At 48.9% G+C, this 27084-nt stretch overlaps 1 protein-coding gene and 1 non-coding gene across 2 annotated transcripts in view; one reads left to right on the top strand and one right to left on the bottom strand.

Moving 5' to 3' along the window:
• The window catches only part of LOC121560377 (glutamate receptor ionotropic, NMDA 2A-like), a gene marked incomplete at its 3' end in the record, with an annotated part of 206827 nt that overhangs the window by 148373 nt on the left and 31370 nt on the right, over positions 1-27084 (bottom strand). The window lies entirely within an intron of this gene.
• Positions 4576-4628, top strand: LOC121557547. Its single transcript, XR_005998348.1, has one exon. It is a non-coding gene; the product is annotated as a U7 small nuclear RNA (small nuclear RNA).

The following is a 27084-nucleotide window of genomic DNA, read 5'->3' as shown; positions in this document are numbered from 1 at the left end:
AGACACACACACTCCTCCTCGGTCTCCTCATCCATCTTCCCTTCCTCCTTCCTCTCCTCGGTCTCCTCATCCATCTTCCCTTCCTCCTTCCTCTCCTCTGTCTCCTCATCCATCTTCCCTCCTTCCTCCCTCTCCTCCGTTCCTGTTTTCACCTCCTGTCCTGTCCTGGTGTTCTGTCGAGGCTAAAACCCCTCTAACCCAGTAGCACTGATGCTACCAGTAGAGCACTGATGCTACCAGTAGAGCACTGATGCTACCAGTATAGCACTGATGCTACCAGTATAGCACTGATGCTACCAGTAGAGCACTGATGCTACCAGTATAGCACTGATGCTACCAGTATAGCACTGATGCTACCAGTAGAGCACTGATGCTACCAGTAGAGCACTGATGCTACCAGTAGAGCACTGATGCTACCAGTAGAGCACTGATGCTACCAGTAGAGCACTGAGTAGCTTGGACACACACACACAATAACACACACACACACACACAGACACACAGACACACACACAGCCACACACACACACACACACAACACACACACACACACAACACACACACACAGACACACACACACACACACACACACACACACACAACACACACACAGCCACACACACACACACACAATAACACACACATACACAACACACACACAACACACACACACACACACAACACACAACACACAACACACACACACACACACACACACACACACACACAACACACACACACAACCACACACTTCGGACATCTCTTTTCTGTAGAGTAACTTCCAGACTTTGGACCAAAAGAAAAGTAAACAAAATAAAACAAGTGTTTTTAATTAGTTAATCTCTACTTTATTCCTTCTAAAGTCACCTTCACGACCAGGGGGACCCATTTCAGCGTGGCACAGCGTAAAGTGCCCTACAGTAATTACAGTTCCTATCGGGGGCAGGGAGACATGAATACAGGGGGGGCTCCAGGGTTAGTCTTATCGTTAATAACCAAAACATTATTAAACATCATCCCACTTTAATTAAAGTTGGTTTAAATGACTGACCTGGTTTACTCTCCTCCTCTCAGTCTCGCTGAATACGCAATGGCCTCATTATGTGTGGGTGTGTGTGTGTGTGTGTGTTATTGTGTCTGTGTGTGTGTGTGTGTGTCTGTGTGTGTGTGTGTGTGTGTGTGTGTCTGTGTCTGTGTCTGTGTGTGTGTGTGTGTGTGTGTGTGTGTGTGTGTCTGTGTGTGTGTGTGTGTGTGTGTGTGTCTGTGTCTGTGTGTGTGTGTGTATGTGTGTGTGTGTGTGTGTGCGCTATCTGGCTAGTTTCAAGTTGTTAAAGTTTTCTTCCATCACCAAACATCATCATCACCTGGTGTAACAGTGTTGCTTCCGTCCCTCTCCTCGCCCCTACCTGGGCTTGAACCAGGGACCCTCTGCACACATCGACAACAGTCACCCCTCGAAGCATCGTTACCCATCGCTCCACAAAAAGCCGCGGCCCTTGCAGAGCAAAGGGAAACAACTACTTCCAAGGTCTCAGAGCGAGTGACGTCACCCGATTGAAACGCTACTAGTGCGCGCCGCTAAGCTAGCTAGCCATTTTCACACCGGTTACATCTACATCCATGTTAAAGTAACTGTCTGGTGGTTATCTGACTCCAGTAGAAATACAGCGAATGGGGCAGTCGGACGGAGATGGTAGCTAATTTGAATATCCAAGAGAATCATGCGTCTGGTTGGCTTCCGACCTGTGAAGTTTTTTCGACCGGTATACGCCCACAGTATTCTGTTGTTTCTGAAAAGACCAAGCAGGAGGTAGAGAGAACATCTGGGTTTAACATACTTACATAATCATTTGTATTATTGTGATAAATTAAAAGGTCATATTTCATAGACACCTGGAACACTGTTGACACCTAAAACAACTAGGTTTCCCAGGCACTGTCACGTCTCCTCCCGTTGCTCCCCTCCGGCGCTCTGATTCGCCGGGTCCTACTGAGCCACCGGTTCTGAGCGCACCACCTCGGCAAACACCGGAATGGAAACCCAACGCACCCTAAATCACCCTCCCAGAAGCACCTGCACCCTCATCATCTCATCACCACCCCTGTTTAGCCCTGGACTGTTCTGGATGATGTTGTGTGTGATTGTTTAGCTTCGTGTCGGTTACTCTCTCTTTGTTATTGTCTCTTGCTCATTGTTTAAGTAAACCTTGACCTTGTTAATTCCTGCGTCTGCGTCCTGCCTCTTTGTATCCTCAGCACTCGTCACAGTCACAGATTCATCCAGGACAGATTCATCCAGGACAGATTCATCCAGGGGACAGATTCATCCAGGACAGATTCATCCAGGACAGATTCATCCAGGGGACAGATTCATCCAGGACAGATTCATCCAGGACAGATTCATCCAGGACAGATTCATCCAGGACAGATTCATCCAGGACAGATTCATCCAGGACAGATTCACCCAGGACAGATTCATCCAGGACTATAAAAGCACTTTGAGAGGAGATACCACATTTAAAAAAAATACTACAGTTCACCATAGAATACTACAGTATTTACTATAGAATTCTGTAGAAAACTGTAGTATACTGTAGAATACTATACTACTGTCACGATCGTTGAGAGACGGGTCGGACCAAGGTGCAGCGTGAAAAGCATACATGTGTAGTCCTTACTATAGAATGTTGTAGTACACTGTAGAATACAGAACGACATATAATCGCCCAAGCTGATATGTTGGGCTGATATATATATATATATATATATTTATTTTTTTGCCAATCAGCCCTTCTCTATGGGCTTTTGTCGAAAGTCCTTCTTCTACACGGCAAAAACTTCTGCTATGCATTTTCACTGTAATGTCTGCACCTGTTGTATTCGGCGCATGTGGCCAATACATTTTTTTATTTGATTTGATTTGATATGCTAGCCGCCTGAGCCACGAGCACGACGCTGGGGAACGTCTAGCTGGGAAGATCAGCAGCAGCCCAATGTTTTTTAAGCAAGCTAGCTAGCTAGCTAAGCAGATAGCTATGTGACCTGTTAGCAAAAGATTACGATAACTAACCCTTTCACCTGTGGCGTTAGCTAGCTAGCTATATTAGCTACTATGCTAGCTAGATGGCTAGAAAAAAACGTGGTGCTAAGATATCAGATAGGAGGGAATAGCCTACTCAGCTAGCTAGCTAATGTTAGCTGGTTATCATTTTGAACATCCACCATTTTTCGGCAAACGAGCCATCTGACTTGCGGTGTTAACTTTGGCTATTTACTGGTGTGCTGATCTGACCAGCCGCAATCGTTTCCGTAAATTGACTGTTGATAGTCGGATTAGATGATTGTCTTAATAAGGGAAAGAAGGAAGTGTTTTAAAATGTCTAAATAAAGGTTGGCAATAGGTTTAGCTACCTAAGAATCGTCCTGCATGTTTATGGACCAAAAAATTTGTAGATCAGCGTGCGCGTGTGTGTGCGAACTATGTCCAGATTTGAGTCATTCAGACACGACGTACATCGTAGTTTCATAATATATTTTTTACCTCGCTCTCCTTGTTAGATATTGTGCACATTTATGGCTTGGTAGCAAACGTCATCTCCATTGAGCTAGTTATCACAGTAGCAGTGAACAGCAGCCATTGATAAGATATGGAAAAAAAATATGGATCGCGGAAAAATTAAAACTAGTTTCATAAGCACTCGAGATCACAAATCGTGACGTTACGTTGGACCCATTTGCATTGAATAGATGTTGTTTTACATTGTCAAAACTAACAGCGGTGCATATATGATGTCTTTCCATACAGGCGTGACCTGCTGGAGTGAAGCTTCTAGGCAAACGTTGTTGATCAGTAGGTTAATATCAGTCCCACATGGGGAAGGCAAACAGATTGCTTCATCTGTAGCGCCATAGACTGATCAGCCAAAACAAGCTCAACAGCTCAATGCATGCACACACTCCTAGTGAATACGCATTCGCCTGTATTGTGAGTAGACCTACGCCATCTTAATTTACCCAGTTTATCAAGAGATCTACCGTTCAAATACAATTATTACCATTATGTCGTTATGTAGTTAGATTAAAAAAAAAAAAAAAAAAAAGTCACATTTATTGTTTGATTTCAAAATGGATTAATTAATGACACACATGACTGTCTCTGGGATATGTTGTCATAAAATATTTCAAATGTAATGAATATCGGCCTAAAATATCCTCCATTTTGTCGTCTTGGACCCTCCAAAATCTGTATCGGCATCGGCCCTAATGAAATCCATATCGTTCTCTACATTGAATACTATAGTAAATACTATACAGTATTATCCACACAAAAAACACTGTAGTAAATACTACACTAATGTCCGCAAAAAACACTACAGTCCGCAAAAAAACACTACAGTATTTAATTTGCGTATACCGTGCCCATTCCTCGCCCCCATATCACAATTAGTGCCAACCGTGAGTGAGAAACCTACATGCCAAGTACAGGCCATATATTGTGTTCCCTACAGGTTATAGAAAAGAGCAGAAGTGCTGAACTATCTGTTCAGACCCCCAGTCCTACCTACAGGTTATGGAAAATGTGCTCTTTCAGTATTTCTCCAGTAGGTTTCCTGAAGGAGAAAGCCTCCACTTCTATGTCAAAGATAGTAAAAGAAAAAACACACTACAGTAAATACTGCAGTATACTGCATTCTGCAAAAAAAAACTACAATAAATACTACAGTATACTGCAATCCGCAAAAAACCCTACAATAAATACTACAGTATACTGCATTCCGCAAAAACCCTACAATAAATACTACAGTATACTGCATTCCGCAAAAAACCCTACAATAAATACTACAGTATACTGCATTCCGCAAAAACCCTACAATAAATACTACAGTATACTGCATTCCGCAAAAAAACCTACAATAAATACTACAGTATACTGCATTCCGCAAAAACCCTACAATAAATACTACAGTATACTGCATTCCGCAAAAAAAACCTACAATAAATACTACAGTATACTGCAATCCGCAAAAACCTTACAATAAATACTACAGTATACTGCATTCCGCAAAAACCCCTACAATAAATACTACAGTATACTGCAATCCGCAAAAAACCCTACAATAAATACTACAGTATACTGCATTCCGCAAAAAAACCTACAATAAATACTACAGTATACTGCAATCTGCAAAAAAAACTACAATAAATACTACAGTATACTGCATTCCGCAAAAAACCCTACAATAAATACTACAGTATACTGCATTCCGCAAAAACCCTACAATAAATACTACAGTATACTAGTCTGCAAAAACCCTACATGAATTACTATAGTATAGTATATATATTATATATTATATTACTATATTACTATAGTATAGTATATATATTATATATGATATTACTATATTACTATAGTATATACTACAGTCTTCTTTTTACTACAGTAATTATACTATAGTTATATACTACAGTATACTACATTAAATACTATAGTATTTATATACATAGTATAGTATATTTTGTCATGTTCTGGGAAAACCTGCCAGTAGCGCTTAGTTGGTGTTTCAGTTTGTGGACGCTCGCCATTCATTTAGCTTTTTAGTCCCGGACCCACCCTGTAAATACACCTCTGACGTAACTTATACGTTTGACATGAGTCACGTGGAATCACTAAAGTAAACAGAGATACTAAAGTACACAGAGATACTAAAGTACACAGAGATACTAAAGTACACAGAGATACTAAAGTAAACAGATATACTAAAGTACACAGAGATACTAAAGTACACAGAGATACTAAAGTAAACAGAGATACTAAAGTAAACAGAGATACTAAAGTACACAGAGATACTAAAGTAAACAGAGATACTAAAGTACACAGAGATACTAAAGTACACAGAGATACTAAAGTAAACAGAGATACTAAAGTACACAGAGATACTAAAGTACACAGAGATATCAACTGTATTTTCCTATCTGGTGCACTTATACAACTCTTACTGCACTTATACAACCATCTGTCCCACCAAGCCAAACCTCTAACACCATTTTAAAACCCCTTGTACAAAGGTTGGCTTTTAGTATGTCTACCCTGCTCTCCTCTCCTCTCCTCTCCTCTCCTCTCCTCTCCTCTCCTCTCCTCTCCTCTCCTCTCCTCTCCTCTCCTCTCCTCTCCTCTCCTCTCCTCTCCTCTCCTTTCTTCTCCCCTCTTCTCCCCTCCCCTCCCCTCCTCTCTTCTCCCCTCCCCTCCCCTCCCCTCCTCTCCTTTCCTCTCCTCCTCTCTTGCCAAGCATCTACTGGTTAAGAACTTTGAAAGGAGATTTTCACCCTGGGGGACCCCTGAGTTTGATTTCATCATGTCCAATGGATTTCTAGGTCAGTGAGATGTTTCACATAACTGGCCTGGAAGAGGGCGGGGCTTCTGAGCAGAATGATACACCCTATGACGACATCCGGTGTATTGAGAGGGGGGCGAGATCTGAAAATAAATGTAGTCCTGCTTTGTGGCATTTCAAAGCCTTCATGTTGTACTGATTACACTGTCCATGTTGTTGTGTGTAGACATGGCTGTCCTTGTTTGATAAAACCATTGGACGTCTTTCAGTCATGTTCCTACAAAGTGACACGTTTTTCTTCCAGTCTCTGAAAGACTACAACTCGTGTTGGGGGGCGGTGCTTCGTGCTCTGGGCCCGTCCCTCCCCCAAAGCGGGCTTTTTTTTTAAAAAGGGGGATGGACACTAACACAGACCAGGAAGTGATTCCTGTCATCAACACGAATTCTATTCGCTACACGGTGACATTAAACCGGAAACATAGCGAAGTTGATTTGAAACAAAGAGTTTGTTATTAAGCTCGAAGCTCAGCTACAGCCGATGACAGCACCAAGATTACAAATAATACGGTGGCCAGCTTAAGTAAGTTGTTTTTCACGCAAGCCACCTAGCTAGCTAGCTAGCTAACTTTAGTTTATCTAATGAAACCCATATGGTGTATTGCTAATGTTAACTTAGGTAGATAGCTAGCTAGTCTAGCTAAGTTAGCTAAACATCTACCGGTAGCCATTATCTATGATTTAAAAAGAGAAGAGGTTTTACGATCGGAGATCTATTGTATCTCGATTGTAAAAACCTGTTCTCTTTTTAGTTGTAGACATGGCTACTAAACAGCAAGCTACAACATTACAACCAGCCACCTAAAGCTAAGGTTTACCAGCAAATGTTAGCACATGACTGGAGCTGGCTAAAACAAAATAGTGAAATGAAAAAAATAACGTGTTTAAAAAAAAAATCTAAATAAATAAATAACGGAAAAGTGGTGCGTGCATATGTATTCACCCCCTTTGCTATGAAGCCCCTAAATAAGATCTGGTGCAACCAATTACCTTCAGAAGTCACATAATTAGTTAAATAAAGTCCACCTGTGTGCAATCTAAGTGTCACATGACCTGAGTGTATATATACACCTGTTCTGAAAGGCCCCAGAGTCTGCAACACCACTAAGCAAGGGGCACCACCAAGCAAGCGGCACCATGAAGACCAAGGAGCTCTCCAAACAGGTCAGGGACAAAGTTGTGGAGAAGTACAGATCAGGATTGGGTTATAAAAAAATATCAGAAACTTTGAACATCCCACGGAGCATCACTAAATCCATTATTATTAAAAAATGGAAAGAATATGGCACCACAACAAACCTGCCAAGAGAGGGCCACCCACCAAAACTCACAGACCAGGCAAGGAGGGTATTAATCAGAGAGGCAACAAAAATACCAAAGATAACCCTGAAGGAGCTGCAAAGCTCCACAGCGGGGATTGGAGTATCTGTCCATAGGACCACTTTAAGCCGTACACTCCACAGAGCTGGGCTTTATGGAAGAGTGGCCATAAAAAAGCTGATACTAAAATTGAGCTTTTGGCCATCAAGGAAAACGCTATGTCTGGTCAAACCCAACACCTCTCATCACCCCAAGAACACCATCTCCACAGTGAAGCATGGTGGTGGCAGCATCATGCTGTGGGGATGTTTTTCATCGGCAGGCACTGGGAAACTAGTCAGAATTGAAGGAATGATGGATGGCGCTAAATACAGGGAAATTCTTGAGGGAAACCTGTTTCAGTCTTCCAGAGATTTGAGACTAGGACGGAGGTTCACCTTCCAGCAGGACAATGACCCTAAGCATACTGCTAAAGCAACACTTGAGTGGTTTAAGGGGAAACATTTACATGTCTTGAAATGGCCTAGTCAAAGCCCAGACCTCAATCCAATTGAGAATCTGTGGTATGACTTAAAGATTGCTGTACACCAGCGGAACCCATCTAACTTGAAGGAGCTGGAGCAGTTTTGCCTTGAAGAATGGGCAAACATCCCAGTGGCTAGATGTGCCAAGCTTATAGAGACATACCCTGAGAGACTTGCAGCTGTAATTGCTGCAAAGGGTGCCTCTACAAAGTATTGACTTTGGGGGGATGAATAGTTATGCACGCTCAAGTTTTCTGTTTTTCTGTGTTATTTCTTGTTTGTTTCACAAAAAAAATTATTTTGCATCTTCAAAGTGGTAGGCATGTTGTGTAAATCAAATGATACAAACCCCCCCAAAAATCTATTTTATTTCCAGGTTGTAAGGCAACAAAATAGGAAAAATGTCAAGGGGGGTGAATACTTTCGCAAGCCACTGTACCTACCTAGGTACATTTGTATGGTCTGGTCACTGTGCAAAAGTTGAAGGTTATGCCATATTTCTTTCTAAGGCTAGATATTGTTCTAAATGTAATCTCTGTGCCTGTGCACATGTATGTTCAACTAGCCTACCCTAATGTTGATGTTATGCTGGCACAGTTCTCCTGTAGTTCATACTGTACAATAGAGTATAATTTATTCTATATTATTTTTTTGTCTTACAGACGATACCGTGTGGTGTCTGGGCTTCTTCCTGGAGTGGATTCTAGATGGAGAGAACACAAATCATTTGCCTGCGTTTGTCATTAGAGCAGAACTGTATCTCGTGAACTGTATCCCTCTCGATGGATAGTACACACGTGGTCCTCCGTAGCTCAGCTGGTTAGAGCACGGCGCTTGTAACGCCCAGGGTAGTGGGTTCGATTCCCCGGGACCACCCCATACCTAAAAATAAAAGCGTCTGCTAAATGGCATATTATATATTATATATTATTATGCTGGATTTCAAGCAGTAGACTCAGGAGGAGCTGAATGGCAGTTTGATCATGACAATGCCCCTCCCATCATTTCCTGATCAACAGATGTCTGCACTGTACACCTCAGATGCACTCTCACACAACACAGCAGCCGCCTGCTAAAGTCACACAGCAGCCGCCTGCTAAAGTCACACAGCAGCCGCCTGCTAAAGTCACACAGCAGCCGCCTGCTAAAGTCACACAGCTGCCGCCTGCTAAAGTCACACAGCAGCCGCCTGCTAAAGTCACACAGCAGCCGCCTGCTAAAGTCACACAGCAGCCGCCTGCTAAAGTCACACAGCAGCCGCCTGCTAAAGTCACACAGCAGCCGCCTGCTAAAGTCACACAGCAGCCGCCTGCTAAAGTCACACAGCAGCCGCCTGCTAAAGTCACACAGCTGTACAAGTTACTCCCTGAACTTCACTACACTGATTATTGCTGTATTTTCTCCCATCAGCATTTTGCTGCACATGCGATAACATCTGCAAAATATGTGTACGTTACCCAATAAAATGTGATTTGCTCTGCATTTTGCTATGAATGCCGGACTTTGTGGTTCACTACGAGACAAAATACACAGGAAGTGGAAACCTCCCAATTCCACCAGTGAAATAAAATAAAATAATAATGTTGTTAATACAGTAATGACTATTTCTCCTTTAAGAGTAGTTCTGGTGTCAATAAGAAATGAACTATGACATGTTCTGCCAGTCTGTTCTTGTTCTCTCCTCTCCCCGGTCTCACAGGGGACTCTCCCTCCCTCCCTCCCTCCCTCCCTCCCTCCCTCCCTCCCTCCCTCCCTCCCTCCCTCCCTCCCTCCCTCCCTCCCTCCCTCCCTCCGTCCGTCCGTCCGTCCGTCCCGTCCCTCCCTCCCTCCTCCCTCCCTCCCTCCCTCCCTCCCTCCCTCCGTCCGTCCGTCCCTCCCTCCCTCCCTCCCTCCCTCCCTCCCCCTCCCTCCCTCCCTCCCTCCCTCCCTCCCTCCCATCCAGAACCTTTAACATCGTCTTCATCATCTTACTCTAGTCCATAATGGAGGGATGGAGAGAAGGTAGGGAGCGAGGGAGAGAGGGAGGGAGGGAGGGATGGAGAGAAGCTAGGGAGCGAGGGAGAGAGGGAGGGAGGGAGGGATGGAGAGAAGGTAGGGAGCGAGGGAGAGAGGGAGGGAGGGATGGATGGAGAGAAGGTAGGGAGCGAGGGAAAGGCACAAAAGAGAGATATTTAATTAATGTCATTCCTCGTCTCTGTTCATTCTCCACCTCCTGTCTTTTGGTACAGCTCACTGCACACGACATGGCGGAATGCTGTTGAGTGCTAGGCTACGCTACGCTACCACTAGGGGAGAGAGAGCTGTGTATCTAATGGAAGTGCTAGGCTACGCTACGGGACGCATGCAGGCAGCAGCCTATTCTAATGTGATTGTGTTAAGTTCACTGCAGAGCCACTGCGGAGTAGTGTCTGTGTGTGTGTGTTTGTGTGTGTGTCCGCTCTGCAGCAAGAAAACAGAGGGCTTAAAAGGCGACTTCATTTAGCAATCACATTAGGGGAAGGAGAGTTAAGAGCTGGGGGGGCAGTCTTTCACCTCTCTGTGTTCTGAATTTTTTTTTTGAAAGGCGGCAGGGTAGGGGGGCGTGAAATCCCAAAAGCAGGAGTAGCGACTGTTTCTCAAAGTGCTGCAGTGTGTATTGGGGTGGGATGTGAGGGGTGCAGGGGAGGAGGAGAGGTGGGATGTGAGGGGTGCAGGGGTGCAGGGGAGGAGGGGTGGGATGTGAGGGGTGCAGGGGAGGAGGAGAGGTGGGATGTGAGGGGTGCAGGGGAGGAGAGGTGGGATGTGAGGGGTGCCAGGGGAGGAGAGGTGGGATGTGAGGGGTGCAGGGGAGGAGGAGAGGTGGGATGTGAGGGGTGCCAGGGGAGGAGAGGTGGGATGTGAGGGGTGGAGGGGAGGAGGAGAGGAGAGGTGGGATGTGAGGGATGCCAGGTGAGGAGAGGTGGGATGTGAGGGGTGCCAGGGGAGGAGAGGTGGGATGTGAGGGGTGGAGGGGAGGAGAGGTGGGATGTGAGGGGTGCAGGGGAGGAGAGGTGGGATGTGAGGGGTGCAGGGGAGGAGTAGAGGTGGGATGTGATGGGTGGAGGGGAGGAGAGGTGGGATGTGAGAGGTGCAGGGGAGGAGAGGTGGGATGTGAGGGGTGCAGGGGAGGAGAGGTGGGATGTGAGGGGTGCCAGGGGAGGAGAGGTGGGATGTGAGGGGTGCCAGGGGAGGAGAGGTGGGATGTGAGGGGTGCAGGGGAGGAGAGGTGGGATGTGAGGGGTGCAGGGGAGGAGGAGAGGTGGGATGTGATGGGTGGAGGGGAGGAGAGGTGGGATGTGAGAGGTGCAGGGAGGAGAGGTGGGATGTGAGGGGTGCAGGGGAGGAGAGGTGGGATGTGAGGGGTGCAGGGGAGGAGAGGTGGGATGTGAGGGGTGCAGGGGAGGAGAGGTGGGGGTGGAGGGGTGCAGGAGAGGAGAGGTGGGATGTGAGGGGGAGGAGAGGAGAGGTGGGATGTGAGAGGTGCAGGGGAGGAGAGGTGGGATGTGAGGGGTGCAGGGGAGGAGAGGTGGGATGTGAGAGGTGCCAGGGGAGGAGAGGTGGGATGTGAGAGGTGCAGGGGAGGAGAGGTGGGATGTGAGGGTGGAGAAGAGGAGAGGTGGGATAAGGGGGGGATATGGGGTGGAGGGGTGCAGGGGAGGAGAGGTGGGATGTGAGGGGTGGAGAAGAGGAGAGGTGGGATAAGGGGGGGAATATGGGGTGGAGGGGTGCAGGGGAGGAGAGGTGGGATGTGAGGGGTGCAGGGGAGGAGAGGTGGGATGTGAGGGGTGCCAGGGGAGGAGAGGTGGGATGTGAGAGGTGCAGGGGAGGAGAGGTGGGATGTGAGGGGTGCAGGGGAGGAGAGGTGGGATGTGAGAGGTGCCAGGGGAGGAGAGGTGGGATGTGAGAGGTGCAGGGGAGGAGAGGTGGGATGTGAGGGGTGGAGAAGAGGAGAGGTGGGATAAGGGGGGGGATATGGGGTGGAGGGGTGCAGGGGAGGAGAGGTGGGATGTGAGGGGTGGAGAAGAGGAGAGGTGGGATAAGGGGGGGGATATGGGGTGGAGGGGTGCAGGGGAGGAGAGGTGGGATGTGAGGGGTGCAGGGGAGGAGAGGTGGGATGTGAGGGGTGCCAGGGGAGGAGAGGTGGGATGTGAGGGTGCAGGGGAGGAGAGGTGGGATGTGAGGGGTGCAGGGGAGGAGAGGTGGGATGTGAGGGGGGGGGGACAGACAAGGAGGGAGACTGGGAGACAGACAAGGAGGGAGACTGGGAGACAGACAAGGAGACAGACTGGGAGACAGACAAGGAGGGAGACTGGGAGACAGACAAGGAGGGAGACTGGGAGACAGACAAGGAGGGAGACTGGGAGACAGACAAGGAGGGAGACTGGGAGACAGACAAGGAGGGAGACTGGGAGACAGACAAGGAGGGAGACTGGGAGACAGACAAGGAGGGAGACTGGGAGACAGACAAGGAGGGAGACTGGGAGACAGACAAGGAGACAGACTGGGAGACAGACAAGGAGGGGAGACTGGGAGACAGACAAGGAGGGAGACTGGGAGACAGACAAGGAGGGAGACTGGGAGACAGACAAGGAGGGAGACTGGGAGACAGACAAGGAGGGAGACTGGGAGACAGACAAGGAGACAGACTGGGAGACAGACAAGGAGGGAGACTGGGAGACAGACAAGGAGGGAGACTGGGAGACAGACAAGGAGGGAGACTGGGGAGACAGACAAGGAGGGAGACTGGGAGACAGACAAGGAGGGAGACTGGGAGACAGACAAGGAGACAGACTGGGAGACAGACAAGGAGGGAGACTGGGAGACAGACAAGGAGGGAGACTGGGAGACAGACAAGGAGGGAGACTGGGAGACAGACAAGGAGGGAGACTGGGAGACAGACAAGGAGGGAGACTGGGAGACAGACAAGGAGAATATGGAGGAGAGATGAAGAGACAGAATATGGAGGAGAGATAAAGAAACAGAATATGGAGGAGAGATAAAGAAACAGAATATGGAGGAGAGATAAAGAAACAGAATATGGAGGAGAGATAAAGAAACAGAATATGGAGGAGAGATAAAGAAACAGAATATGGAGGAGAGATAAAGAAACAGAATATGGAGGAGAGATAAAGAGACAGAATATGGAGGAGAGATAAAGAAACATAATATGGTGTGTTTTGAACCTCTGTTCAACACACATCTCCAAACCCCCGTTCAAAACAAACTTATCTTCTGAAAATACAACTCCAAATCCTCTGTGGAAGGGAAGTGGAATTTTCAGATGGCTGAATAACCAAATCACCCTTAAAAAGCTGATCTTGTGACAACCTCCTCACCTCTCCCCTCCCCTCCCTGGGCCAGTAGACCGTCATAATGCCCCGAGATGGATAAGATAAAGCCTGTACCGTTAAACAGACCTGAACCGGGCTGACTGGACCCCTGCTGCAGCACAGCCTGGATAAGACAAAGATACCACTGCAAGAGGGGGGGGGGGGGGAGAAAGAGGAGAGGGGGAGGAGGGGGGGAGAGGGGGAGGAGGGGGAGAAGAGGAGAGGGGGGAGGAGGGGGGAAAGAGGAGAGGGGGAGGAGGGGGAGGGGGAGGAGGGGGAGAAAGAGGAGAGGGGGGAGAGGAGAAAGAGGAGAGGGGGGAGAAAGAGGAGAGGGGGAGCAGGGGGGAAGAGGAGAGGGGGAGGAGGGGGAGAAAGAGGAGAGGGGGGAGGGGGGAGAAAGAGGAGAGGGGGGGAGAAAGAGGAGAGGGGGAGTAGGGGGGAAAAAGAGGAGAGGGGGAGGAGGAGGGGAGAGAAAGAGGAGAGATGGAGAAAGAGAGCAGGGTTCGACACTGCGACCAAAACAGTTGCATTTGCGACCGTTTGACTTGGCAGTGTGACACACATTTTTAATTGGTCAGTGAAAAAAAAATGACCTGCTCACGTTAGTTTTTGGTTCACAATTGCCTTTTTTTTTTTTTTATGTTTGTTATCATGATTTATTCAAACAGCAACGTGCAACTGACAAAAAAAATAAAGCAACTTTCAGAAGAGACAACCATGTCAGGGAATGCCCCTGTGTGATGCCCCTGTGTGATGCCCCTGTGTGATGCCCCTGTGTGATGCCCCTGTGTGATGCCCCTGTGTGATGCCCCTGTGTGATGCCCCTGTGTGATGCCCCTGTGTGATGCCCCTGTGTGATGCCCCTGTGTGATGCCCCTGTGTGATGCCCCTGTGTGATGCCCCCTGTGTGATGCCCCTGTGTGATGCCCCCTGTGTGATGTCCCTGTGTGATGCCCCTGGGTGATGTGCGGTGCGCCTACAGACATTGCGTCTGCTCCGGGAGGCAGGTAGCCTAGCGGTAACCGAGCCAGCATGCTGTTCTGCTGTTGAGCAAAGGCAGTTAACCCCTAACAACAACTGCTCCCATGGATGTGGATTAAGGCAGCCCCCCCCGACACATTTCGTTTGAATGCATTCAGTTGTGCAACTGACGAGGTATCCCCTTTCCCTAATATTGTAATAATGCTTATTTAGGCTATATAATTTATTTAAAAAACAGATGGATCCCCCGAAGCTGTTAGTTTGTTATGTCGATTACGTATTGAACGCGCGCTGCACCCATATAGACTATAGATAATCTGTCGGGCAGAGAGAGCAAGCAGCTGGTTGTTACGTGGCGCAATTTACTTATGAAGGAAAAGCGGTAGGACAAGATGTTCCAAGTTGTGATATCTACCAGTACATGCTAAGGCGGGAATGGATATGCAAACCAGGTATATTAAAAAAAAGTTCAAAGTCTGAAGTTGAATATTTGCTAATGGAATAGCCTACCTTTAAAAATCAGACGTTTCCTCCAGGCGATTTGGTCCTTGGAAAGTCATTGAAGTTATGGTGGCCGATTTACAAGTTCTACTGCTCCAATATAAAAAAAAATGTGGGGTGATTTCATTTCTGATCGTTTCAATTGAACGGCGTTGCGCTAGTCTGTTGCGCTTGTTGCGGTAAAAAAAAAACATCTACATGATGTCACTACAGAACACTAGTACAGAACCCCTCTACATGATGGACACACGCTAACAGTTTACTGAACCTCACAGTTAACACTGGACAACACGCTAACTGTTTACTGAACCTCACAGTTAACACTGGACACACGCTAACTGTTTACTGAACCTCACAGTTAACACTGGACACACGCTAACTGTTTACTGAACCTCACAGTTAACACTGGACACACGCTAACAGTTTACTGAACCTCACAGTTAACACTGGACAACACGCTAACTGTTTACTGAACCTCACAGTTAACACTGGACACACGCTAACTGTTTACTGAACCTCACAGTTAACACTGGACACACGCTAACTGTTTACTGAACCTCACAGTTAACACTGGACACACGCTAACTGTTTACTGAACCTCACAGTTAACACTGGACACACGCTAACTGTTTACTGAACCTCACAGTTAACACTAGACACACGCTAACTGTTTACTGAACCTCACAGTTAACACTGGACACACGCTAACTGTTTACTGAACCTCACAGTTAACACTAGACACACGCTAACTGTTTACTGAACCTCACAGTTAACACTGGACACACGCTAACAGTTTACTGAACCTCACAGTTAACACTGGACACACGCTAACTGTTTACTGAACCTCACAGTTAACACTAGACACACGCTAACTGTTTACTGAACCTCACAGTTAACACTAGACACACGCTAACTGGCTTCAACTTGGTTTTCCATACAAAGCGTTACATAAAAAAAGGGGAACCCGTTTTTTCTGTTGCCTTCTCGTTTTGATACATAATAATATGCCATTTAGCAGACGCTTTTTGCCAAAAGCGGCTTACAGTCATGCGTGCATACATTATATATTTTTTGTGTGTATGGGTGGTCCCGGGGATCGAACCCACTACCTTTGGCGTTACAAGCGCTGTGCTCTACCAACTGAGCTACAGAGGGACCACATGATCCGCGATACAATAACCCCATCAATAACTCTTCACACACACACACACACACACACACACACACATACACACACACACACACACACGGTGGGCACATATACACACACCAGAACAGGCAAGGTCACAGGTCAGTGGTCAGTAGCCAGGTCAGTGAGCGTGAAGCAACACTCAACGTGTTTTAGTCAGAACTACATTTTCTACATGACTGTGTGTGTGTGTGTGTGTGTGTGTGTGTGTGTGTGTGTGTGTGTGTGTGTGTGTGTGTGTGTGTGTGTGTGTGTGTGTGTGTGTGTGTGTGTGTGTGTGTGTGTGTGTGTGTGTGTGTGTGTGTGTGTGTGTGTGTGTGTGTGTGTGTGTGTGTGTGTGTGTGTGTGTGTGTGTGTGTGTGTGTGTAGAGGAAAACCTCACCATTAAAGAGAGGAATAGCCTGTGGGTGGAAAAAGGTAATAAACGTCTCTCTTCCACACAACTTTCTATCAACACACACACACACACACACACACACACACACACACACACACATACACACACACCGAACACACACACACCGAACACACACACACACCGAACACACACACACACCGAACACACACACACACACACCGAACACACACACACCGAACAACACACACACACACACACCGAACACACACACACACCGAACACACACACACACACACACCGAACACACACACCGAACACACACACACACCGAACACACACACACCGAACACACACACACACCGAACACACACACACCGAACACACACACACACACACACCGAACACACACAAACACACACACCGAACACACACACACACACACCGAACACACACACACACACACCGAACACACACCGAACACACACACACACACACACACCGAACACACACCGAACACACACACACACGCACGCACGTCTGTCTCTCTCTCTTTTCTGGTCTATCATTTCTTACATATAGTATTGCACTCCTTCTGGCCCAGCCAGGTAACACCATTTCCAAGGCGAAATCCGACGTCCATCCAGGTCCCCAGGACGTTGGGAATCTACCTTTCAAAAGCTATTACCATGAAGCGGGCTCACGGCTTGCTACGGCGTTGTGGGCGGGGACGGAGGGATTCGGCGTAAGCCACGAACACCGGCTCAGAGGGTTCCCAGTGCTAAGCCTTTCCCAAACCTTTAACCCTTAACCTCTTGGAATGAATGCCTAAACCTAACTGTCAAATTTTTTTTCTTCTGTTTTAACCCTTTCCCTAACCTTAGCCTTTACCTTTATCACTCAGAATTATTGCCTAAAACTAACCGTCAATAATCTACGTTTATCAATCCGTGGACAAACGACAGATTCTGAAGTCAATTTGACAACGTTGTGAGTTCTTGTTGTCTGGTCTCACAGCCACACTTCCTCTGGTGAAATAACCCCGTGGTGTCACACAGGAACACACAGGGGGCTGTTTTAAATGACATGTCAATACCAGCTCCCCCCCTGTCTCTGCCTGTCTGTATAGAGCTCTCTACATGACTAAAGCCAATACCAGCTCCCCCCCTGTCTCTGTCTGTCTGTATAGAGCTCTCTACATGACTAAAGCCAATACCAGCTCCCCCCCTGTCTCTGCCTGTATAGAGCTCTCTACATGACTAAAGCCAATACCAGCTCCCCCCCCTGTCTCTGTCCTGTATAGAGCTCTCTACATGACTAAAGCCAATACCAGCTCCCCCCTGTCTCTGTCTGTCTGTATAGAGCTCTCTACATGACTAAAGCCAATACCAGCTCCCCCACTGTCTCTGTCTGTCTGTATAGAGCTCTCTACATGACTAAAGCCAATACCAGCTCCCCCCTGTCTCTGTCTGTCTGTATAGAGCTCTCTACATGACTAAAGCCAATACCAGCTCCCCCCCTGTCTCTGTCTGCCTGTATAGAGCTCTCTACATGACTAAAGCCAATACCAGCTCCCCCTGTCACGGTTCCCTAAGACAGAACCCAGAAGCAGACCAGGACAAGGAGAGTTGAACGAAGGTGAGGGTTTATTACAGATTCAAAAGGTGCAGAATAATCCAGGAGGCGCAGGCGGGTGGCGGTATGTGGAGGTAAGTGGCAATGTAAGATGTCACGGCGGGGGTTGTAAGGTTCGGAGATTTTATGGCTAACATCCGGCAGGCAATGATTTAACCAGGCCTAAGAGGGTGATATCAACGGTGTGCAGATTGCTATGGATGCAGGTGCGGAAATCAGGGTCCCCGAGCGTTCCACACCCTCGGGAAACTGAGATCACGAGCAAACAACTAGACCACAGACGACCCACTCAACTGCCGGGATCGTTACATACCCCCACTCCGGCCAGACGCCAGGGGCTCCCGGGGCCCACTAAAGTCACTGATGGTCCATCTTCTTCCCGGAATCCAACTCCTCTCTTCAGACCCTCCCCCTCCCAGTCCCACGAGATATGCCCCGCCCCCCGTCTAGAAGTCCATGATGCGTCGCGCACCCCTTAGGCAGACCACCTCCATCATCCGAGGGGGGGGGGGGAGGGGCGGAGGGCAACGAGCTAGGAAAACAGGCTTGAGGCAGGAGACATAAAGGTGGGATACTCGCGTCCTCGGGAGTTTGGGTCACTGCCACCGATTATCACCTTCTCCACCACAAAGCGACCAATAACTCGGTAACACTTCCTGACTCAGTCCGTGAGGGATCCCGTGTGGCCACAGACCCTATCTCCGATGGTGTAGGTGGGAGGCGGGGATCCCTCGCCTGGAGCTGATCCCGGTCCGAACTCTAAGAGTGCTTTCTGGCCGATGCCAGTCCGTGGCAACCGCGAATCTGGCCCCTAACAGAGGCACTGAGGGCTCCCTCTCCTGAGAAGGGAACAAGGGGGGTTGGTATCCATACAGGCACTGGAAGGGGGACATCCAGTGGCAGATGTAGGTGTGGGCATTCTCGGCCCAAGGCAACTGAGACCCGGAGGTGGGGTTGAAGAGGCCGGCAGCGTGGCGTGGATTCACGTCTTCTGGTTGGCTCTCTCCCCTACCATTAGATTGGTAAACCCAGATGTGACTACTGTACTCAACTGCCAAACAAAGACTTCCAGACAGCAGAGGTACTGAGGGCCACGGTGGCACTTGATATCACTGGGCAAACCGTGACCCTGAACCTCCTAACCAGATCTCGGTCTCTGGGCAAATTGGCACAAGGTGGGCAACTTGCTAATCTTCACATATCACCCGTGTTCCCCTCAAGCGGCAACAGTGACAAAGTCCAGGGCCGATCACCATGGTCGCGGCGGGAATAGGGGGGGTGTGAAGTAGTCCAGAGCTGGGCGATTGGTACTCTTATTCTCGCACACACTGACGCACAACATACCCGTATCCTCGGCCGTGGCAGCCACCATCTCGCCATCGTCCGAGCCACCCGGCGACCATCTTGCTGGCGTGGAACCATTTGAGGCTTGGGGCGACCACTCAGGCATCAAACAACCACGGGTGACTTACGGACGGGCTGCTCAGGAGCCTCCATCACCTCCTCCTCAATCTTCCACCTAACAGCTCCTCGACGCGGTTCGGGTTTCTCGTCTTGACCCACTCTCCTCCGTCTTGGAGAACATCCGACAGCGTCCCCTTGCCGTTCTTAGATCCAGGTCGGAGCGTCAGAAAAAATTATCGTCCGAAAAACACGCGACCACCTGGCCTGGCGAGTTGAGGCTCTACTTATTGCGTAACAAATTCTTGTGGTCGGTCCAACATAACGGTTGCTCCGCCCCCCTCCAGCCAGTGGCGCCACTCCTCCAAGGCAAGTTTCACCTGAAGCTCCCGTTACCCTCGTCGTAATTCCTCTCCGGGCGGGGCGAGTAGTCGGCGCAGGGATGGAGTTTACTGTCCGTGGAGCATCGCTGCGACAGGATGGCGCCAACTCCCACATCAGGCAGCGTCCACTTCAGCACAACTGGCGGCCTTCGGTTGAGGAACTCGGTGCGTTGGTGAATCCCTCTTCAAATCCAAGCGGCTCGATCCGCCTCCGTTCGCTCCTGATCACTGAGTCGGCATTAGCGGACGCGGCCACGGCTGTAATCCGGATAATCTCTAGAAATTCAAACCCCAAAAATCTCTGGAGCTGCAATCTCGTCCGGGCTGGGCCCATTCCAAACCGCTCTAACCTTCTCCTGGTCCATCCTAATCTCTCCCCTGGAATGATTCGGAAGGATGTTGTGTGGGCGTGAAACTCCCACTTCTCGCCTTCACGAACGCGATTCTCCAACAATCGCTCAACCTGCCGACATGTGGCTGTCGGGGTTCTTTCGAATGTCATCCAGATACACACAAAACATCTATCTCTGGCGTTTCACCATTCTGAATCGCTAGCATTGTTCCACGCATCCCTATCCAGTACCCTTGTTTTCAAACTCGTTCCCTCTCTGATCCGACCATGTGATACCATTGCTATCTACTTAGTAACACCGTAGCACCCTGTAGGGTCGAAGGCAAACTCATCAGGGCAGGGGATACTTGTTCTTGGCCGTGATTTCATTCAACCCCCGATAATCAATCGGTCGAAGAGAGCCATCCTTCTTACCCACAAAGAAGAAATCCTACCCCCAGGGGGTGATGCCGAGGAGCGACGAGACCACTAGGGACTCCTTGATGTAGGTCTCCAAAGCCTCACGTTCAGGTCGGGAGATCTGTATAACCTTCCCTTGGGGTTAGACGCTCCAGGGAACAGGTTGATGCACAATCATATTCGTGGGGAGAGTGACAGGCCTTCTGTACTGAACACTTCCCCCCAAATTGATATGTCTCGGGAACCAGGGACAAATCTGGGGTTTAGCCTCAACCACCTGACTGGGAACCGAATGGGGACAGGCAGTCTTGAACGTTAGCATACATCAAGGCTCCATCTCTTACCTTGCCCGTCACCCAATCGAGCTGGGATTGTCTTCCTTCAGCCAGGGGTATCCAAGGACCAGAGGAACATGGGAAGGCGGCAGAATGAAGAATAAATCATCTCAATATTCCCACAACAGCATCTTACGGTTCTCCTCATCGTATCGTCCAACTACTGCCGTTCAGAGTGGTCGCTTCAATGGCTTCCGGCAATTGCTCCTTGGAAAGCCCCAGCTGTTCCACCAACTTTCGGCATCAAGCTTCCATCGGCACCTGAGATCGACAAAACGTTAATCGCTAAGCTCTGATTCCTGTTCACAATAGCCGAGAAGCGGGTCTGACAAGGTACTAGAGGTTAAACTGGCTCCTAAAAGTCCTCCCAACTTTCGAGCCGGCAGTTCGAGCGACCGCCGGGAACAAGTGGAGATGTAATGTCAGCTACCACAGTAGAGGCAACAGTTGGTCTTACGTCTATGTTGACTCGCTCCTCCTTGGTTACCTGCCTCCCCACTTGCATGGGTTCCAGAATCGGGAGAGAGCCTCTCCACTAATCTTTTGTGGAGAATGATCGCGTGTTCTGTCCACCACCCACCCTGGAACTGAGAAGCTGATCGATTGGGCCGACCCCATTGCTTCTCCCTCCTTCGGCTCTCGGACTCGATTATCCACACCCGAATACAAGGCTACCAAGTGTCCAGTCACTAGGCTCCGGATAGGAGATCAACTCATCCTTGAGCTGCTCCGACCCCTGGTAAAGGCCGCTTGCAAACTCCTCATTCCACCCACTCTCCACAGCCAACGTCTTGAGGCTTCGATCACGAAGTCGGCCACGCTGCGAGTTCCTTGTGCGAAGCGAAAACAGGCGCCTAGCTGCGTCCCTCCCTCGGGATTCAAGACTTCCTCATCTCGCTAACCCTGGTGTGAAGCCGTGCAGGGATCTGTCGTTCCCAAGCGGCTGAAGCCCACTCCAGCCTCACCCGCAGCAACTCAATCACAAAGGCTATCCCTAGCCTTGTCTGTGTCAGCTATAAAGTAGGGCTGTAGATCGAACAACTAATCCACACTGCATAAAAGAGCGGCATCTTCCCAGCTCCCCCTCATATTTATCCGCGTCGGAACCTTGGGCTCACGGAAGGACCCAGCTCAGAAGCGGCGGGCGAGATCGGTGAGACCGGTAGTGATCCTCCACCGGAAAGCTTCGCGTTAGTTCTGACCTCCTCAACGTAGAAAGGTTCGAACTACAGCGATCTCCTGTAGTGCCGTGCTATGTTGTCCCAACATCTTCTCCTGATGGGAAATGGCATGGCGAACAGAGTCCAGATCCGCTGGGTTCATTAATGGCGGATCGTTCTGTCACGGTTCCCTAAGACAGAACCCAGAAGCAGACCAGGACAAGGAGAGTTGAACGAAGGTGAGGGTTTATTACAGATTCAAAAGGTGCAGAATAATCCAGGAGACGGAGCGGGTGGCGGAGATGAGTAGGTGGAGGTGAAGTGGCAGGTTAAACGATGGCACGGCAGGGGGTTGGGTGAAGGTTCCGGGAGAATGATGTTAATGGCTAACGATCCGACAGGGAATGGATGTTAGACCAGAGCCTAAGAAGGGTGATGATCAGGACCAGGTGTGCAGATTGCTGATGGGATGCAGGTGCGGAAATCAAGAGAGCTCCCCGGAGCGTTCCAGCACCCTCGGGAAACTGGAGATCACGAGCAGAACAACTAGACCACAGACAGGACCCGACTCAGACTGCCGGGATCGTTACACCCCCCCTGTCTCTGTCTGTCTGTATAGAGCTCTCTACATGACTAAAGCCAATACCAGCTCCCCCCCTGTCTCTGTCTGTCTGTATAGAGCTCTCTACATGACTAAAGCCAATACCAGCTCCCCCCTGTCTCTGTCTGTCTGTATAGAGCTCTCTACATGACTAAAGCCAATACCAGCTCCCCCCCTGTCTCTGTCTGTCTGTATAGAGCTCTCTACATGACTAAAGCCAATACCAGCTCCCCCCCTGTCTCTGTCTGTATAGAGCTCTCTACATGACTAAAGCCAATACCAGCTCCCCCCTGTCTCTGCCTGTCTGTATAGAGCTCTCTACATGACTAAAGCCAATACCAGCTCCCCCCCTGTCTCTGTCTGTCTGTATAGAGCTCTCTACATGACTAAAGCCAATACCAGCTCCCCCCCTGTCTCTGCCTGTCTGTATAGAGCTCTCTACATGACTAAAGCCAATACCAGCTCCCCCCTGTCTCTGTCTGTCTGTATAGAGCTCTCTACATGACTAAAGCCAATACCAGCTCCCCCCCTGTCTCTGTCTGTATAGAGCTCTCTACATGACTAAAGCCAATACCAGCTCCCCCCCTGTCTCTGCCTGTCTGTATAGAGCTCTCTACATGACTAAAGCCAATACCAGCTCCCCCCCCTGTCTCTGCCTCTACGTGACTAAAGCATGATACACTCTGGAGTAGGAGGACAAACACACACACACTCACACACACACACACACACACACACACACAAACACACACACACAAGCACACACACACACACACAGACATCTGTACGCATGTCCCCCCTCCGCCAGCTCCACCAACACATACAGTATACGAACACGCACGGATACTGACAGTCATACATTCACAAGCACACACACCACACACACACACACCACACACACAAGCAATAACACACACACAAACACACACAAGCAAGCACACACACAAACACACACAAGCAAGCACACACACACACACACACAAGCAAACACACACACACACACAAGCAAACACACACACACACAAGCAAACACACACACACACACACAAGCAAGCACACACACACAAGCAAACACACACACACACACACAAGCAAGCACACACACACACACACAAGCAAACACATACACGCAAACACACACACACACACAAGCAAACACACACACACACACAAGCAATAACACACACACAAACACACACAAGCAAGCACACACACACACACACACAAGCAAACACACACACACACAAGCAAGCACACACACACACACAAGCAAACACACACACACAAGCAAACACACACACACAAGCAAACACACACACACACAAGCAAGCACACACACACACACACACAAGCAAACACACACACGCAAACACACACACACACACAAGCAAACACACACACACACACACACACAAGCAAACACACACACAGACCTAGTGGCACATACGCCCCATGCGGTGTCTCCAGTGGGTTAATGGACTGTGTGTTCCAGATAGATAGATCTCTAATGGAGTCTGACATGCCTGGTTCCAACAATAACTTCCCTTGTTTCCTTCCCTTGTTTCCTTTGATCACTCAGGACTAGTCTCATTAATGTCCACTCTGAAACTCAGAAACGCAGGCAACACTCAACGGAAGATTGGGCCGTATACTTAGATAGATAGGGTTAATCCATTAAGCAGTAAGATAGATAGGGTTAATACATTAAGCAGTAAGATAGATAGGGTTAATACATTAAGCAGTAAGATAGATAGGGTTAATACATTAGGCAGTAAGATAGGGCCAGATAGATTGGTTCCTAGTCGATAGTGGGAGAACAACACAGGGATAATACAACACAATACAATACTTCCTACATCGCTCCAATAGAACCAGTCAGTACCAGAGATACCACCTGGAGACAGAACCAGTCAGTACTAGATACCACCTGGAGACAGAACCAGTCAGTACTAGATACCACCTGGAGACAGAACCAGTCAGTACTAGATACCACCTGGAGACAGAACCAGTCAGTACTAGAGATACCACCTGGAGACAGAACCAGTCAGTACTAGATACCACCTGGAGATAGAACCAGTCAGTACTAGATACCACCTGGAGACAGAACCAGTCAGTACTAGAGACCACCTGGAGACAGAACCAGTCAGTACTAGATACCACCTGGAGACAGAACCAGTCAGTACTAGAGACCACCTGGAGACAGAACCAGTCAGTACTAGATACCACCTGGAGACAGAACCAGTCAGTACCAGAGATACCACCTGGAGACAGAACCAGTCAGTACTAGATACCACCTGGAGACAGAACCAGTCAGTACTAGATACCACCTGGAGACAGAACCAGTCAGTACTAGAGACCACCTGGAGACAGAACCAGTCAGTACTAGATACCACCTGGAGACAGAACCAGTCAGTACCAGAGATACCACCTGGAGACAGAACCAGTCAGTACTAGATACCACCTGGAGACAGAACCAGTCAGTACTAGAGATACCACCTGAAGACAGAACCAGTCAGTACTAGATACCACCTGGAGACAGAACCAGTCAGTGCTAGATACCACCTGGAGACAGAACCAGTCAGTACTAGATACCACCAGGAGATAGAGAGAGAGAGAGAGAGGTTCAGCTGAACAGAACCCCACCCTAACCCATGCCAAGAAGATACCCCACCCTAACCCATGCCAAGCAGATACCCCACCCTAACCCATGCCAAGCTCTCTCGCTCTCCTCCAACACTACTCACTCTGCCCCTACTCAGATGGTAATGTGCCGTCGCAACCTTCGCTCTCTCTCTCCCGCTACTCTCTCCTCTTCCATCCTATCATCTCTTCCCTCTGCTAAATCCTTCTCCCTCCGATCTCCTGATTCTGCGTCCTCAACCCTCCTCTCCTCCCTTTCTGCATCCTTTGACTCTCTATGTCCCCTTTCCTCCCGGCCGGCTCGGTCCTCCCCTCCAGCTCCGTGGCTTGATGACTCATTGCGAGCTCACAGAACAGGGCTCCGGGCAGCCGAGCGGAAATTGAGGAAAACTAGACTCCCTGCGGACCTGGCATCTTTTCACTCCCTCCTCTCTACATTCTCTTCCTCTGTTTCTGCTGCTAAAGCCACTTTCTACCACTCTAAATTTCAAGCCTCTGCCTCTAACCCTAGGAAGCTCTTTGCCACCTTCTCCTCCCTGCTGAATCCTCCTCCTCCTCCCCCTCCCTCCTCTCTCTCTGTGGATGACTTCGTCAACCATTTTGAAAAGAAGGTTGACGACATCCGATCCTCATTTATTAAGTCAAATGACACCGCTGGTCCTGCTCACACTGCCCTACCCTATGCTTTGACTTCTTTCTCCCCTCTCTCTCCAGATGACATTTTGCGACTTGTGACGGCCGGCCGCCCAACAACTTGCCCGCTTGACCCTATCCCCTCCTCTCTTCTCCAGACCACTTCCGGAGACCTTCTCCCTTACCTCACCTCGCTCATCAACTCATCCTTGACCACTGGCCATGTCCCTTCCGTCTTCAAGAGAACGAGAGTTGCACCCCTCCTCAAAAAACCTACACTCGATCCCTCCGATGTCAACAACTACAGACCCGTATCCCTTCTTTCTTTTCTCTCCAAAACTCTTGAACGTGCCGTCTCTAGCTAACTCTTCTGCTATCTCTCTCAGATTGAACTTCTTGATCCAAACCAGTCAGGTTTCAAGAATGGTCATTCAACTGAGACTGCTCTTCTCTGTGTCCCGGAGGCTCTCCGCACTGCTAAAGCTAACTCTCTCTCCTCTGCTCTTATCCTTCTAGACCTGTCTGCTGCCTTTGATACTGTGAACCATCAGATCCTCCTCTCCACCCTCTCCGAGTTGGGCATCTCCGGCGATGCTCACTCTTGGATTGCGTCCTACCTGACAGGTCGCTCCTACCAGGTGGCGTGGCGAGAATCTGTCTCCGCACCACGTGCTCTCACCACAGGTGTCCCCCAGGGCTCAGTTCTAGGCCCTCTCCTATTCTCTCTATACACCAAGTCACTTGGCTCTGTCATATCCTCACATGGTCTCTCCTATCATTGCTATGCAGACGACACACAATTAATGTTCTCCTTTCCCCCTTCTGATAACCAGGTGGCGAATCGCATCTCTGCATGTCTGGCAGAAATATCAGTGTGGATGTCGGATCACCACCTCAAGCTGAACCTCGGCAAGACGGAGCTGCTCTTCCTCCCG

Source organism: Coregonus clupeaformis, unplaced genomic scaffold, assembly GCF_020615455.1.
Source record: "Coregonus clupeaformis isolate EN_2021a unplaced genomic scaffold, ASM2061545v1 scaf0240, whole genome shotgun sequence".
Classification (NCBI taxonomy): Eukaryota; Metazoa; Chordata; class Actinopteri; order Salmoniformes; family Salmonidae; genus Coregonus; species Coregonus clupeaformis.
The sequence above is the reverse complement of the archived record's forward strand: the minus strand, read 5'-3'. Positions and strand labels throughout refer to the sequence as shown.